This window comes from Canis aureus, chromosome 36, assembly GCF_053574225.1.
Source record: "Canis aureus isolate CA01 chromosome 36, VMU_Caureus_v.1.0, whole genome shotgun sequence".
In the NCBI taxonomy this organism is placed as follows: Eukaryota; Metazoa; Chordata; class Mammalia; order Carnivora; family Canidae; genus Canis; species Canis aureus.
This window is the reverse complement of record NC_135646.1, coordinates 6,465,412-6,482,769: the sequence shown is the minus strand read 5'-3', so window position 1 is coordinate 6,482,769 and position 17,358 is coordinate 6,465,412. Positions and strand designations below refer to the sequence as shown.

The 17,358-nt window shown below is 43.8% G+C and overlaps 1 long non-coding RNA gene across 3 annotated transcripts in view; it reads right to left on the bottom strand.

Annotated features, from left to right (window-relative positions):
• LOC144305939 (uncharacterized) overlaps positions 1-17,358 on the bottom strand; it is a 53,613-nt gene that overhangs the window by 6,507 nt on the left and 29,748 nt on the right. For 2 of the 3 annotated variants that reach the window (XR_013372968.1, XR_013372970.1), the window contains exons 2-3: positions 8,568-8,686; positions 5,469-5,636 (exon numbers count right to left, since the gene is read on the bottom strand). This is a non-coding gene — a long non-coding RNA (uncharacterized LOC144305939). Of the gene's footprint in view, positions 1-4,855; positions 5,094-5,468; positions 5,637-8,567; positions 8,687-17,358 lie in introns of those variants that run through there. The other variant, XR_013372969.1, reaches the window with a different exon arrangement.

The following is a 17,358-nucleotide window of genomic DNA, read 5'->3' as shown; positions in this document are numbered from 1 at the left end:
CCAAGGCCAGCCGCACAGACGCTGCACGCCTTTTCATGAGCAAGCTGCGCGTGGACGGCTCCTGAGCCAGGGTAACTGAGAGCGCGCCGTGCAGGAGGTTCCAGGAGAATCCTTCTCAACGTCAGTTCTTATTTCCTGTCCTCCTGTGGGACTGGCATTCAGATGATCCTCTCATCTCCGGCTTTTGGAAAAATACAGCCCGGGGGGGTGGGGGGGAGCTCCCTGCCAATCCTGCATCCTCTCTGCTCAGTCCCCAGCCTGTGTGGACCATGAGACACACTGTGCCACTTTGAGAAAGCCCCACCGCTCAGGACCTCACATGCTCTGTGTGTGTGACAGAGGGATGCAAAGGGCATCTTTATCTGGTGTGCTCGCTAGCTCCAGGACTCAGGGACTCTACGACTTGATGGCCAGCAAAACAGGACAGACCAGCCCCCTCCAGAGTACTTCGTCAACTAAAACCTATGCACACGCTCAAACATATCAAACAGTCCCTCTTGGGCAGCCCGGGTGGCTCAGTGGTTTAGCCGCCTTCAGCCCAGGGTGTGATACTGGAGACCCAGGATCCAGTCCCACGTAGGGCTCCCTGCATGGAGCCTGCTTCTCCCTCTGCCCGTGTCTCTGCCTCTCTCTCTGTGTGTGTCTCTCATGAATAAATAAATAAAATCTTAAAAAAAAAAAAAAAAAAAAACAGTTCCTCTTGAGTATCTTTCTCTTCAACCCAACAAATGTGGCTCTGTAAAGCCCATGGACAAATGCCTATGAGGAGCCACCCACCATGTTATGGCACTTTGCCCCCCATGTCCCTGGTCCAGAAAAGGTCCAAAAGAACAAAGATCCCCCTGACCTCTCTGACCCTCTGCCAAATGCTTCTTTTCCAAGACTGTCTAAGAAAGGGAAGGATTGGACACATGGGACAGATTGAGGGGTATGCTAGAAGGCCATTCAGACAGGGCAGAGACTCAGCTGTCTCATCTTTTTCTAATAAGCAGGGGTAGGTGAGTTCAACCTTCATCTTTCCTCTCTAGGGCCCCCAAATTACACACACACACACACACACACACACACACGCCCTCCTGAGCGCTCTCAGGCTCTCCTCCAGCCACACACTGGCAGGCCATCCTCTCTCAATCAAGCCCTCATCGGCAATCCTTGGGCCTTAGTTGTGCTATGGGGAAGGGAAGCTGGATGGGGCCGGAGGGAGCATGATGTCTGTCCTCATCTGCAAGACCTGAGATCAAGTCTCCAGCCCGACCTAGGCACAGAAACAAAGAGAAAGAAGATTCAGATGTAGGGCTACGCTCCAGCTCCTAGGATCAAGATACTTCTTCCTAAGAGAGAAGCGCCCTCTGCAGATACTGGGGCAGAGTGGTGATCCAGGGAGAGAAAATCCAAAACTGTACAACAGTTTCTCAGCACACTTCCTGGAAGCCTTCTAGAACATACTGTGAATTCCTCTTGGGTAATCTCACAAAGGAGCCAAGTCGTCATGTACTACATACACCTCAGGTGTATCATCATCCCTTGGACCCAAGAGGCTGCCTGAGACCAATAATTAATATCCTCTGCAGGCCTGGAGACCTCTGGCTGGTTCCATTAGAGACATCTAGCGCCAGACCCTCTTCCAGCACAGAACATCTACACATGCTTACTACTAAGAGGAATAATCACAAACCAAAGTTTCTAGGCTGAAGACAACTGAAAAACTGCCTAGAATATCTCTTAGGGCACCCCAACAAGAGCCATGATTAAAGATCCCCAGGAAGTTGACTTACAGTCATTTTGAGATGCCTAAGAGATTGGTAACTCAGGCTCATTAACCTTGGAGGAAACTCTCCAAAATGCCTACACAAAACCTGTACACTTCTACCACCACCAAAACACACTTTCTGACAGCCTCCACAACTTTCCTTGGCTCCCTAGTGCCCAGAGTTAATCCCAAGCTCCTGGCACTTTACTGAAAGCCCTTCAGGACCTGTACTCAGTCTACAATCCTAAACCGAGTTCTCTTTGACCCTGTTCATGTACTCTGTGCTGGAGCCACACCAGTCTGGTCATTAGTCCCCCAAAACACTCTATACTTGGGCCCATGCTGTTCTCCTCACCTGCTACACCCGCAGCAGCATGACTGCCACCCCACTGCCCTGTTCCTTTCTAAGCAGTCAGCCCAATTACCTGTGTTCCATAAAGCATTCTAGTCGGTCTGAATTCACAACTTCTACTTTGTATTTCCATGGAGGAAACACAAACTTAGAGAGTGATCCTGGCAGAGGCTCATTCATCAATTCCTTCATAAACATCTACAGAGCCTCTAGAGTATGCCAAGCCCCCAGCACTTTGCTAAGAACTGTCACTCAACAAAACTGAGTAAGACACAGTTGGACCTTTGGGCTGCTCATGGTCTAACAGGACAGTCAATGGAAAGAACACAACTGGTCGTATAAAATAATGACTGCTCTGGGGGATGTGCAAATACTGTTCTGGGGAAGAACAGACACTGGGACAGCTGATGCACATGCTCAAATAAATAAAATTCATTCAGACCCATGTGCCACTGAAGAAAAAGCAAGGAACGTAAGAAAGGGTCTTGGGAATTATGTGTGGAAGGAACCACACTAGTTAGAGATAAACCCAAAAGAAATGGTGACTCAGCTCCTTCAGGGAGGTCTTGGGGGTGCTCGTGACATCTCCATTAATGAAGCCTTCCCAGATGAACTTGGCTAGGGCTTCCTCAGGGTATAGGGGGAAATCATCAGTGTAAATTAAAAACCTACTTCCGCAAATTCAACTCAACTCAATTACATTCCACAAACATTTCCAGGGCCCTATGAAGAGGGCCTGTGAAGTCATTCCTGTGTGAAACCAACCTCAAACCTTGAAGACAGGCCTCAATACCAGAAAGCCATAGTTATTCCCAGGCGGACTAGGAATCCCGTTCCTAGAAACTTCTTTATCCCACTGCATGAGCCTTTCTGATTCTCAGTTTCCCCCACAACAGTCAGAGACTGTCAACTCTGAGAAGGCGGGGACTGCATTGGTCTGATTCATTGGTTTTTAGGTTTTCTGCCCTGGAACTCTAAGTTTAAATGAACTCTAACTTGGAAGCATGAGTGAGTAAAACAGAACAAAGAGAGCTTGTACCAGGGTCCTGGTATAAGTGTTCTGGTAACGAATCGCCACAAATTTAGTAGTTTACAACCACATAAATGTAGTGTTTTACAGGTCCCAAAGGTAGAAGTCCAACACGGATCTCCCCAGGCTCAGATCAAGGTATCGAAGGCCCCGTGCTGCTTCCTGGAGGCTCTAGGGGAGAATCCTTTTCCTTGCCTTTTCCAGCTTCCACAGGCGATGCATGCAGTCCCCTTTCTCTGTCTGCATAGCCAGCAACATTGCAGCTCTTCATCATCTCCTCCATAGGCACCTATTCCTCTCCAACTCTCCTCTTATGCCTCTCTCTTCCACTTTTAAGGACCCTTATGATTACACTGGGCCCACTCGGATAATCCAGGTTAATCTCCCTATTTTAAGGTCAGCTGATTAACAACCCTAATTCCATCTACAACTTTAATTCCCCTTTGCCATGTAATACAAACTATCCGCAGGTTCCAGAGGTCTGGCAGGGGCATCTACAGGGTGGGTGAGGGTGCATTAGTCTCCCTATCAGGGAGGCCAATCCACCCCCGCTGAGAGCACAGATTATAAAACAATTGGGATTCCCATTATGACAGATACATCCGCTGTGTGTGGCCTCTGCAGGGGTCAAACCTGGCTCTTTCACCCGCCATGCAAAGCAACACTCACTACCAGCTGCCGCTGCTGTCACACCTCATGTCACATCCTTTACCTTGAAGGCCAGCTTCCCAGGAGTATAGGGAGATATGGGCAGAAGAACCCAGAAGGGACTGGAATGGAGATCTGTGATAAAATTACACCTGCAGAGAAGAAAGGTCTGTGGGAAAAATCACATTTCAGAAGGGACCTCTTCAGCCCTAAGATTGCTTTCTTATAACACCAGGCTGTTTGAAGGCAGGATTAGTGTTGTCTTCTTTTCTGGGTTTCTTTTCTTTCTCTGGCCATGGCATCATGCTTGTTTCAGAGCAGGCAGGCCAGAGTCATCACAGAACTGACATCTTCGGGAGCAGCCCTCAATAGATGACAGATCAGAGTTAGTGGATAAGCAGGCCCACTTGTTTGCCTTCCTTTGTCTACAATCTAAAGGCAGGGTCTACACCGTCATCCATCCCCATGAATTTGATTGGGCCCAGTTGCCTGCAGGAGTAACCTACTGACTAACACAGCTAGGTGACCAACCCTGTCCCAGTTTTCCTGAGACCCTCCCTGTTTAGCATTGGAAGTCCCATTTCCCAAGGGAACCCCTCAGTCCTGGGCAAACAGGATGGTTGGTCAACTGAAACCCAACACAGCTTTCTTCTTTGCCTTCCCCACTTCATTTTCACACTCCCCCCTGGTGTTTCCTGGCATCACTTCCCAAATAAAGGACTTGTGCTTAAATCCTTACCTCAGGCTCTGCCTCTGGGAACAGCCAAGCCAAGGCCCATGGTCTAACTGGCAGGGCTTGTGCATTATGGTCACACGTGTCACGCTCCCCCACACCCCCGGGGGCGCCATTCACACAGACTGTGATAAGAACGAGCTCCAATGCAGAGTGCATTGGTGGCCCTGACAACAGCTGGTGTCTCTGGCTGGGCCCCCTGTCAGGTCGTTCTAGGATGAAATTCTCTTTTCCCCACCTCCCACCACATGGGAAAGAAGAGGCGCACATTACCACAGAAAATCTTCCCATAAAGACAGAGCAGTTTTAATCCTCCCCTGCCCTTATGCTCCTCACCCCAGCCCTGCCCTGCCCTTTTCCAGATGTTCCCATTTAGTCATGGTGGGAGCCGAGCTGCGGACGAACAGCATGACTGGGCCTGAACACCCTTCACAACCGATTGAGCTGTGGCAGCTGGGCTTGCCCCCAGATGGGGAGAGCTCTGTGCAGACGGTGATTATGCCGGGGAAACAGAGAGCCTCGGGGACCAGCAGCCATGGCCAGTGCCTCCGCCATTCCCACTCCACTTCAATTAGCAGCCCTGAAAATGAGAAAGGGCTCTTGGAGCTCTGACATGCCTCCCACAGACACTGGTTTGGCCTCACCTGGGGAGACAGCCTGCCCCCGGGGATGGAAGGCAACTCTAGCAGTGGACATCTGGATACCCCTAATGAGGCCAGCCCGGGATGGGAGCTCAGCTAATTGCTCAAATAGGCCGTGATGTCTGGATTCCAGCTGCCACGTCTGGCAGCACCATTCGGATGTCTTGAGTTTACTGTGAGGTTGGGACTGAGAGACCCTTAGGAATGGGGAATGTCAGCCGGGGCTCATGCTGAAGCAATTAAGGCGACATTTGTTGTAGGTGAAGAATGGTGGGACAGTAAAATAAAAATATCACAGCTTGCTGACATCTTACCAGGAAATCCATAGTCCCCAGCCAAAATGGGCCATTCCAGAAACACAGAGCATGTGGTGTGTGATTAAAGAGGAAGGAAGGGAAGACTAGGAAATGTGCTGGGTCCCGAATTGGGACCCTGGGTCCTCCAGATGAGAATTGGCAGGATCATTCCTCATCTCACGCCACCTGAAAAACAAGGACTCCACTTATCCACCCTGCATCCAGACCAGATTATCCTGAAGTTCATGAAGGTGAAGCAGGGCCCTCGCTTACACAGGTCAATTTCAAGGGCCTGGAAACAGTCCTAGAGATTGTTTATGTGGTAGACTTTCCTTTTTCTTTTTCTTTAGAGCAAAATTTGCAAAAGAAGGGTATATGAATTATAATCAATTAAGAGCATTGTTTCTTTCCATTCTAACTTCCCCACACCTACACATCCTCTAATGTTAGGTGGTGTTGGTATTGGGGGGATTTTTTTTTTTTATTTAAGTCCAATTAGCCAACATATATTACATTATTAATTTCAGATATAGTTTTCAAAAATTCATCAGTTGCGTGTAATACCCAGTGCTCATCATATCATGTGCCCTCCTTCATGCCCATCACCCCATTCCCCCCACCCACCTCCCCTTCAGCAACCCTCAGTCTGTTTCCCAGAGTTAAGAGTCATGGTTTATCTCCTTCTCTGATTTTTTCCCCATTCAGTTTTCCCTCCCTTCCCCTATGATCCTCTGTACTATTTCTTATATTCACATATGAGTGAAACCATATGATAATTGTCTTTCTATGATTGACTTATTTCACTTAGCATAAAACCTTCCAGTTCCAACCACATCGATGTAAACGGTAGGTATTCATCCTTCCTGATGGCTGAGTAATATTCCGTTGTGTATACATGTACCACATCTTCTTTATCCATTCATCTGTCTATGGACAGCTTGGCTCCTTCCACAGTTTGGCTACTGTGCACATTGCTGCTCTGAACATTGAGGTGCAGTTGCCCCTTTGTTTCACTACACCTGTACCTTTGCAGTAAATACCCAGTAGTGTAATTGCTGGGCCATAGGGTAGCTCTATTTTTAACTTCTTGAGGAACCTCCATACTGTTTTCCAGAGTGGTTGTATCAGCTTGCATTCCCACCAACAGTGTAAAAGAGTTGAATTTAGGGTACATTTAGTTTGGGTTTTGTGGGATATTTTTATGTGGTTCACAGTTTCTCCTTTTCTTAGTTCCAGCTGTCCCACTGTAGGAATGGCTTCCAGAAACACTCCTATATACGCACTCTACTGACTCATCCAGTGTCATGGCATAAAGGTGCCAGGCCGGAGAGCCTATGATGACATAAATGTATCCCTATGGCCTTAGAATTAGAAGTATTTGTATAATTTAGAAAAATTCAAGTTTGAAATATAAGAAGCCAGAGCTAGGCTGTGGAAAATTATTCTGGCATCAAAAGCATAGAATTATAAGTGGAAGATCCAGTTCTTATCAGTTTCTAGATGAAAAAGAAGTGTTCTTTTACCAGGAGTACACTTGATAACTTTACCTTTAAAACCATAAACATCTTATATAATAAAAATTAGTTTTCATAGATTCCTACAAGAAATCAAGAGATTACTCTGACACCAATAAGTGAATTGTACCAAAAAATTTTTGATGGTTCCAAAAGCTGCAATTCATTAATAGAGATATATTTGAAATAGGAGTAACAGACTGTTGGATTGGTAGGTAGTTCAATTTTAAAAGAGAAGAAAGTTATATAAATATATTGGAAAAAAGAGTTTAATCTCTTGCTAGCTGTCTTGGCACTAAAAACATAACAAAACTCACAAGATGATACTACAAAAAACACTATGAAAGGGAAATTGGTTGATGAGCACAATTAATTCAAGAGGCATTTAAAATTAGTCGCTGCTCAAGAAAGCTTGATCAACACCAAAAACAACAAAACAAGAATACGATTAAAAAATGGGCAAAGGAGTTGAATAACATCTCCAAAAAAAAAAAAAAAAAGATAATACAGATGGCCAATAAGCACATGAAAAGATGCTCAACACTGCTCATCATTAGGGAAATACAAATCCAAACCACATTGAGATACCACCTCATACCCAGAGGATGGCTACTGTCAAAAAAATTAACTAATTAATTAATTAATTAATAACAAGTATCAGCAAGGATGTGGAAAAATTGGAAACACAAAGTGGTATAGCTGCTGTGAAAAACTTCAAGTTACAAATGGTGGTCTCTCAAAAAATTTAAAATAAATTAACATAAAAATAAATAAATTAATTAACATATTACCCAGCAATTCCACTCCTGGGTATATGCACAAAAAACTGAAAGCAAGAAAAAAAAAAACTGAAAGCAGGATCTTAAGGAGATATTTGTCCTCCCATGTTCATCACAATAGCCAATGGGTAGAAACAACCCAACTGTACATCAGTGGATGAATGGGTGAACAAAATATGGTTTGTATGTACAGTAGAATATTATTCGGCCTTAAAGAAGAAGGAAATTCTGACACATGCTACAGCATGGATGAACCTTGAAGATACTATGTTAAGTGAAATAAGCTAGTCACGAAAAGACAAAGCCTATACGATTTCACTTACACGAGGTACTCAAGAGAGATTCATAGAGATAGGAGGTAGACTAGTGGCTTCCAGGAGCCAGGAGAGGGGGAAATGGATTCAAAGTTTCAGTTTTCCAAAGCTGGAAAATATTCTGAAATTGGTTGCACAATAAGATCATTGCACTTAATGCTATTGAATGGTACACTTAAAAATGGTTAAGATGGTAAGTTTCATGTTATATGTATTTTACCACCAGTAGAATTTTTAAATCTCAACAAAGAAAGAAAATTTGAAATGCCTTAAATCTTATAGCTCATACATGACAGAGAAGTTATTGAGGTGTTCCCAAATTCAGGATTAGAAAACCCTGAAAATTACATGACATCACCAATAACAAGTTCTTTTTTTTTTTTTTTACCAATAACAAGTTCTAAAACAGAGAGAAAATGTACAAATGACCAATAATTAAAAAGCTAATTATAATCGACTTTATAAAAAAAAACTAAATTATCTTTGTATTCTCACTGTAGAAAATATTACCATGGGGTTTTGGGTGGCTCAGTCGGTTAAGTGTCCAACTCTTGATCTCAGCTCAGGTCTTGATCTCAAGGTGGTGAGTTCAAGCCCTGTGTTGGGCTCCATGCTGGACATGGAACCTACTTTAAATAAAATAAAGAAAATATTACCAAATTGTGACATATTAAAAGAAAATAATGAAAAGGTATGCATCCAACAATGTAGAAAAAAGGATCATAGGGGTAAGTATGTTAATAAAGTCATAAATGTTATTTTCTGGATACCATGGTGCTCGTGGTGTTCTGTAAGCATTTTTGAATTTATAATGAGTTGTGATTCTTTTTCTCATTCTAGATAAATGTTCACTTGTGTGGAATTGTATCACTCTTCCCAAAGCATGCCCCTCACTTGTTGTACAAGCATAAGTCCCCACTGAACCTGTACATGCCCTGCCTTATGCCCATCCCTCATCACAGCAGATTCTTGAGGAAACCTGAGCTTTGGCCTATATTTCTACCTGCCAGAAATGAGGTCAAAGGAACCACATGACTCTGTCACTTTGTCTACATGATCTTGAATTTGTCCTGTCACAACTTGAGCCTCAGTTCTCTATCTTAAAATGAGGAGACAGTCCTTGGCATTCCCTACTTCCCAAAGTGAGACTGGGATCCACAGGAAATCACCATAAAACCAAAAACACCCTAGAAACAGTCGTGAGAGAAAGAAAAGAAAAAAAAAAAACAGTGTTTCTCAAAATATATACCTTATTTTACCTGAATTTTTCCAAGGTACCTTGTCCTACTAGACCTCCATCTGTATTTGGGAGTGAGGGTTGCATGAGTTGGCAAAGGCCACCAGAGAAAAACTGAATATAAGGAAAATGTGAAAGGAGCCTAGGCTTACTGGAATCCATTGAACAGAGATACCCATTTTGGGATCTATGACAGGGAAGACACTTGGGGGAGGTTGGTAACCTCCGGAGCTGGAGAGGCATCCAAAGAAAATCTAATTATGAGTAATTCAGCTGAAACACACCTCTCCAAGATCCTTCTTTTAATAAGTTAAAGGAGTAGAGCATGGACCCAGTAAATAGTTTCAGGGCTCCAGTATAATATAAGACAATGACTCTCAGGATAAAAGGAAAAAAGTAGAGGGAAATTCATTCCTTCAAACTGTGAGATTGAATATAGGAAATCAGGCTCCCTGCAAGGAGCATGCTTCTCCCTCTGCCTATGTCTCTGCCTCTTTCTCTCTCTGTCTCTCATAAATAAATAAATAAATCTTAAAAAAAAAAAAAAAAAAAAGAATGATTCTAGATTTCAGGCTTAGGCAGCTAGATTGAAGGCAATGCTATTTATTGAGATCAAGAACGTTGATAGAGAAACAGGGTGGGGAGGACAATGAGTTCCTTTCTGTACAAGTTAAAGTTGAGAAATTTATAAGTATTCAGATAGAAAAGCCAGGTAGGCTGTCAGTTATATAAATCTGGATCTCAGAGAAAAAGTCTAGTTTCTTTTTTTTTTTTTTAAAGATTTTATTTATTTATTCATGATAGCCACACAGAGAGAGACAGAGAGGCAGAGACACAGGCAGAGGGAGAAGCAGGCTCCATGCAGGGAGCCCGACGTGGGATTCGATCCCGGGTCTCCAGGATCACGCCCCGGGCCAAAGGCAGGCGCCAAACCGCTGTGCCACCCAGGGATCCCAAAAGTCTAGTTTCAAATTATAAATTTGGGAGTTAGAATAATGATGGCATTTAAATCCACGAGAATGGATTAGATCATCTGAGAGAGGACAATGGAAGGGAGTAAGGGGAAAAGAAACTAGGATGAAGGAACCCAAGCATTTAGATGCAAAGTGAAGAAGCCAAGAAAGCAGAAGTGGCTAGAGAGGCAGGAGAGGAACCAGGAGAGAGTGTGTCATCTTGGAATCTAGAAGAAAATGATTAAAAAGGAAGAAAGTGCTCCGCTATGCCAAATGCTGTTGAGATATAAATCTAATCGACTGCTTTCTGTTATCAGATGACTTATGTGAATTCTGTCCAACAATACCATCTAACCTTCTGGTCGAGGTCAAAGGAAGTTCTCCAAGTATTGGCAGGGAAGTTGGTCAGGAAGGTTTTTCTGACTCCAACTGAGTAGGATGTCACAGAGCTGTCCAGAGAGTGGACAGACGCCGATGCATCGATCCTTGGGGAGTCCAGTCAAGTTGTAGCAAAGACAGATCTGCCTTGGAGTAGCTCTCAGTATCAGATCGGAGGGCCAGGAAAGTACATCAAAGAACCCAACGTCCATCATCAGCTGGTCTCAAGCAGAGAAGGTCCCCTCAGATCATTGATTAGAGCAGTGAGCAAAAAAATCAGTGGACTCGGACTTTCGTATTCTCTTCCTGCTGCCTCAGGAGACCGACACCAGTCACGTCCCCCATTCCCAATGGCCAGAAGGGTAGGCTCGAGCCAGGTGGCACCAACTCACAGCAGCTCAGAATGCAGATTGTGTGCACCTCATCCCAACTCCTGTTTCATGTGGGTAGCTTGAAATCAGCTATGGTGGGAGTATTTACCCCACAGAAGTCAGCAAACATTCCTAATTAGGGCTTTCCCCAACATTCCCGGAGAGCCAGTTATTAAACCTTTCCAGCACACTGTCCAATAGTGTTCTGCAAGATGTAACATGGTATGCCAAGAGAGGAAAAAAAGTTAAGGTCGAATACTTTGGGGAAACACAACTTACCTCTTTTGGAGATGCCCCGTGCACATTAAGAATATTAAAGCCTTTCTATAAAGAAATCTATTTAACTTTTTCCTATAGCAAAGAGTTTTCCCAACTTCAGCCATAGAATCCTTTTCTGGCGAGTATCTATTACTGTCATCCGAAGTTCATGCTGCTTTGGACTTCTTTTTAAATAAAACTAAGTTGTTAGCATTGACATAGAGATAGAAATTGGCCATAACAGTTCTGCTGTTCATTCCCATGGCTATTTTGAGAGGTGTGTAGATGATGAATGTTTGCAGCCATTCTTGTGACTGCTGAAAGACACTTATTATTTATGACCTGAGTTCTGGGTGGTGATTGCTGTCATTAATAATGATAGTGCAGCCCCAAGGCTGGGGAGACGGCAGCTCTGGAGTCTCTGTTTAGCCTGACATTCCTGTGATACAGGAGTTAGGGCTGTAAAACTCAAAGCACTTACTTAGTACCAGCACAGGGAGTGCTAGATTTCAAATTCTTGCCTCAGTCAAGAGCAGGCTCTTGGGGGCCCAGGACAGGGGTCTCACTCTAAATGTGGAAACCACCACAGGCTAATAGATTGAAGCAGGGAGCTCCTGGGGACTTGGGGGAACAGAACAACTGTGTTCATTAAGAGAGCCAGGAAGCAGCCATGGGGGTCTTGTCTATCGACAACTTGGCAGGACACAAAGTATTTTACCAAAAGGAATCTCACAGCTGGAAGGAGCAGGTGCGGGCAGAGCAGAGCCAGTGCAAATGCTGGAGAGAGATTAAGGCAGGAAGGAAATTGGATTTTCCCAAGTTCCACAGGGGAGGAGTGCACTAGGAGGAGAAAAGTGGTGAGAGAAAGAGAGAGGAAGACTGAAATTGATTTAGGACTTGAAATAAATATCCTTAACCAGCAAAGAGGTTGTCGTTTTGCATTTTAACAATTTAACAGGCAAAAAGCCTCAGCATTAACTGAATCCGTGCCTTCAACAGAAATGGAGATTATCAGTTGCTGAACAGGAAAAGCTATAACTAAACAGACAATTTTCACATCCCTCATTCCCCCAGGAGCAGGACCTGCTGCCAGGAAAACTACTTCTCCCTGCTTACCCTCCACCCTCCGTGTTCCCATCTCTGGACAATGGCACATGCCCCCAGCCCTGGCCCTGCCACTCTGGATGGATGACTAGCAAGTTTGGGCAGTTTGTCCCCAGGGCAAAGATGTCCCCAGGCCAGTACTAGCAACAGACAAGCAGCGAGGCTTTCCTTCCAGACAAGGGGAAAGTGGAAGTTGGCCACCACATTTCCAGAAAGTTGTGGGCTTCTGCCCCTAATCTCATTAGGTTCAACTGGGGGGCCATGTTCCCTCCCCTGCTTCCTTTACTCCAATCATTTGAAGTGGTGTTTTACTTCTCGAGATTTGATTCACAAAACAAGACGCAATGAAACCACACAAACAAACAAAAATGAGAAGTTCAACTAGATGTAATGGCACAATAAATTATACCTTAAAAACCAATACAAGGTCATGAAGTGTCAACAACAAAAAACAAAAACAAACCCATGTTCTTTCCCAAAAAGGCAGGGTGCCTCATCCCTACACGCATGGATTTGTGGTGTGGCTAAGAACACAGCCCTCACATGTAAATACGGAGGGGCCAGGGTCATCCTTTAGCTATGAGACATTAGCCCCTTTAGATGCATCACCACAGAAGACTTTCAGAAGAGGGTTAAAGTGCTTACATTCAAGGACAATGGCAATTACATTGGAAAATTCTTGTTATTATTCATAGTCAATCTTTAAACAGTGACTGACATTCTACAAAGTCATTCTCATATACATTATTGTATTTAGTTCTTAAAATAATCCCATGAGTCAGATGATCTTCTGATCCTTGTTTTCTAGTTAAGAAACTGAGGCTCAGAAAGCTTGAGGCAAGCCAGGCTCAGGTCACACAGCTGGTAAGCAGATCTGTGTGACTCTAAATCTCTTGCTCCTTCCTCCACCCCCTGCCGTAATCCTCCAGAAGGCAGGGATCTCCACACAGAGGCATGGGCAGGTGATGGTTTCATTGAAGACAGCGGAGGCAGTCTCTCTCCCACTGCCCCTCCTGTTGGTTCTTGGTGCCTATTTCCCAGCAAACCCCTATCTTCACTCTCCCCTTTTCTCTGCATACAAAATGTAACCTCAACTCCCAAACTTGCTCTATAGACCAGGTTGCCGAATTTGTTGGAGTGGCTTGAAATGAGCAACAAATACTCAGCCCTGTCCTCCCTGGCAGTCCTACCAGAAAGCACAGAGCCCCTTGGGCTGAAAGATGAAAGAAAATTTACTAGAAGAATCAAGGACTGTGTACCCAGCAAATGTCTGTTGAGCTGAATATCCCCCAAATAATTCCACATCAGAGAACTTGTTTTCTCAGGTTTCTAGCCAATTTTTACATCCATCTCATTTTTGTCTGATCTCTTTTCAGTCAAGACCCAAATGTGGCTCAGTAACCTAACCAGAAAAGACATGCATTCAAATTCACCTGGGAGACCTGTAAGAGGACTATACCTGAACTTTGCCTCTTAGATCTCTCTTTATGCTGCCCTGCTGTTCCTAAACTAGCTCCTACATTCAACCACTCCCCCATCCCAGAATCTTCGATGGTTCCTCATTGACTCTAGGATTAACTCCAAATTTATCTTCAAAGCACCTCATGACTCCATAGCATCCAAACACTACTTGTGCAGGGCATGCATACATATACTGGATGGATGGATGGATGGATGGATGGATGGATGGATGGATGGTTGGATGGATGGTTGGATGGATGAATGGACAAATGAACGGTTGGATAGACAAATGATCTAATACTCAGTTTCCAGATAGAACATTTCCTCTGTGTCAGTGGAGGAGCAACAGTCTTCTGCCTCTGAACATACAAAGGACCTTTCCCTTTTTCCTGCACATTCTTTCCCAAAGCATACACACTTACCACTATTGACATATAAGTCTCTGTTGTTTCCATGGCTCATAATCTGACCCACCAGCCTAGCAGGGGTGAGGGGAAGGGCCGCATCCTAGGAGTGAACTATTCTGAAGCCCCACGCTCTAAGACTTTTAGGATTAATGGACAATGTTGACTCAAATAACTTCCTTCTCATAACTCCATTTCCTGGTTTGTGAAATTGAGGCCTTCAGGTACAGATTAGAGTTGGGAATTCAAAAGCCTCTCTTTGTTTGGGAATATGCAATATTCCCCAACTTCTCAGACACCAGCCATTTAGAGATGCAGCTGCTGAAAGATACTTGCTTGGAAAATCCCCCAAAGTATTTGCAAAGGCAGTATCCTTGAGTGTAGCCAATGGATCATGACCCCTGATTAAGGCTATGTGAGAGGCTGAGGGAATCCAAACCAGGCAGCTACTTAAAGGAGCCCCAAGGGTGTCCAGGTAGATGGTCAAGGTCAAGGCCACCTCTGCTACCTGCTGCTGCTCCTGCAGCTGGGGCCATGAAAGAAGGTAGCCTTGCCAACCTGAGAGACACTCAGTCTTTCATCACTTCCCTCTGCCTTCCTTGACCCTTAGCATCTCTGGGACATAGTACATATTCTCCTCCAAGGTCAAATTAACCTAACATTTCTCTTTCATCATTCTTAATCTCTTTAGTCATTCTAATGAAGAGTTCTGGGGCCTATTTACTGCTCCCTAGTGAGCAGGAACTGGATTTTTATTTCTTATGAATTGTGGATAAGAGCTCTATTTGTTATTACTTTTTATGAGCACACACTCCTTCCCAGATGATAGTTGCTTAATGGGCCAGGGTTAAGAAGTAAGTGATTCTACAGATGCTCCCTTCCTTGCTCCTCAAGCTTCTCCTCACCCGCCCTCTACCCGATAATGCTTCCATCTATGAAACAGGAGGAACTCTTATATGACCTCTCCACCATCCCAAGCTCAAAGGCAGCCTGTTCCCAGGCACAGCCCAGCACTTTTCTAATGGACACGTGAGCATTGAACAAAAACAGAATACTGCACCCTGGATCTAATGGAAGCTGGCCTAGTGGCTCCATAGGGCCAAGGATAGGACAGGGAGGAGGCTAGACGCATAGGCTTGTATTCCATTAGAACCAGTTTCATGATTCTGTGTGGTCTCGGATAAGTCCTTTCACTCTATGGGCCTGTTTTCCTTCCATAAAGGAGGAAGAACTGACTTATTTCCGATATCAATGACAGTTATAAAGCACTTCTGAAAAACCTACTACCAGGAAATGTAAAAGAACATTATGAAGAAAGGCATACAGACGATCTAATTAAATGGAAAATACTGTCTTTGTGGGAAGATATCAGTTGTTCCAGATTAATCTGCAAATTTAATGCAATCACAATTTTCAGGAAACTTGGCCAGATGATTCTAAAATTGATAGGGAAGAACAAGTGCAGAAGAACAATTGAGGGGCACCTGGGGGGCTCAGCAGTTGAACGTCTGTCTTTGACTTGGGTCATGACCCCGGGGTCCTGGGATCGAGTCCTACATCGGGCTCCCTGCATGGAGACTGCTTCTCCCTCTGCCTGTGTCTCTCCCTCTCTCTCTGTGTCTCTCATGAATAAATAAATAAGATGTTAAAAAAAAAAGAACAATTGAGAAAATACTGAGTAAACGAGAACAAAGTGCAGAAGAGGAAATTCTCCGTATTGGATAACATAACTATAATAACACTACCCATGTTTAAAATTCAGTATTGGCTCAGGAATAAATGAATAGATCAGTGCAACAGAAGAGAAAACCTATGAATCAATTGTGTGGTAGAAAGAATAATGGCTTTCCAAAGATGCCTTTCCCTCCCCCACCATGCCTTTATCCCCAGAGCCTATGAATACGTTGTATTAAATGGTGTATTCATTTGCTAGGGCTGCCATAGCAAAGCACCACAGACGAGGTGGCTTCAACAACAGAAACGTAATTCCTCACAGTTTTGGAGGCTGAAAGTTCAAGATGTCAGCAAAATTGGTCTTCCCTGAGGTCTCCCTCTTTGGTCTACAGATGGCCATACTATTACTGCCTTTTTATATTGTCTTTTCTTCCATATTCATGTATCCCTCATGTCTCCTTGTATGTCCAAATGTTCCCCTACAGACACCCGGCAGATTATTCCAGGGCCCACCCAAACAACCTACTTAACCTTAATTACCTCTCTAAAGACCCCATCTCCAGATATAGTCATGTTCAGAAGTACTCAGGGTGAGGGCATCAACATATAAATTATGGGGAGACAAGATTCAGTCCCTTAACACATGGCAGGGGGAAATTTAGGTTGCAAATGGGATTAATCAGCTGACCCTGAATAAAGTAGGAGATTATCCTGGATTATCTAGGTAGGCTCATTGTAAATCACAAGGGTCCCTAAAAGTGAAAGAGAGTGTCCTGAGAGTGAGTTCCAGAGTAACCAATAAAGCAAAGGCTTTACTGGCCATTACTGACTTTAAAATGGTAGGAGGCCATGAACCAAAGAATGTGGACAACTGGAAAAGGTAAGGAAACAGGTTCTCCCTAGAGCCTCCAGATGGAATGCTGCCCTGCCAACACCTTAACTCTAGCCCCAAGAAACCATTGAGATGCTGATATCTAATTGTGAGATATTAAATATGTGTTGTTTCAAGCCACTAAGTTTGTGTAATTTGTTACAACAGCAAGAGGAAACCAATACAGCAGGCATTATGAAGCAATTAAGATATGATAAAAGCATCATTTCAAATAGTTGGAAAAGGATAGATAATTAGCTCATCATCTGGTCAAAAAATAAATAAAATCAGATTTCTATGCCATGTCATTCACAAAAATAAAATCCAGATGGATTAAAAAACCTTAACAATATGCACATGAAAGTATTGGAAGAAAATATGGGAGGACGTGTTTATGACTTAGGAGTAGGGAAGGGGAAATAACAAAAATTAATAATAAAGTTTACAATATTAAAATATAAAACATTTGTTGCAAAAGATGCCATAAACAAAGTCAAGAGACAAGCAAAAAATGAGAGGAACATATTTCCAACATACATACTCGTTGAATTCTGTTGTTTTTTCTTTTGTCAGTGAGCATGGATTGCTTC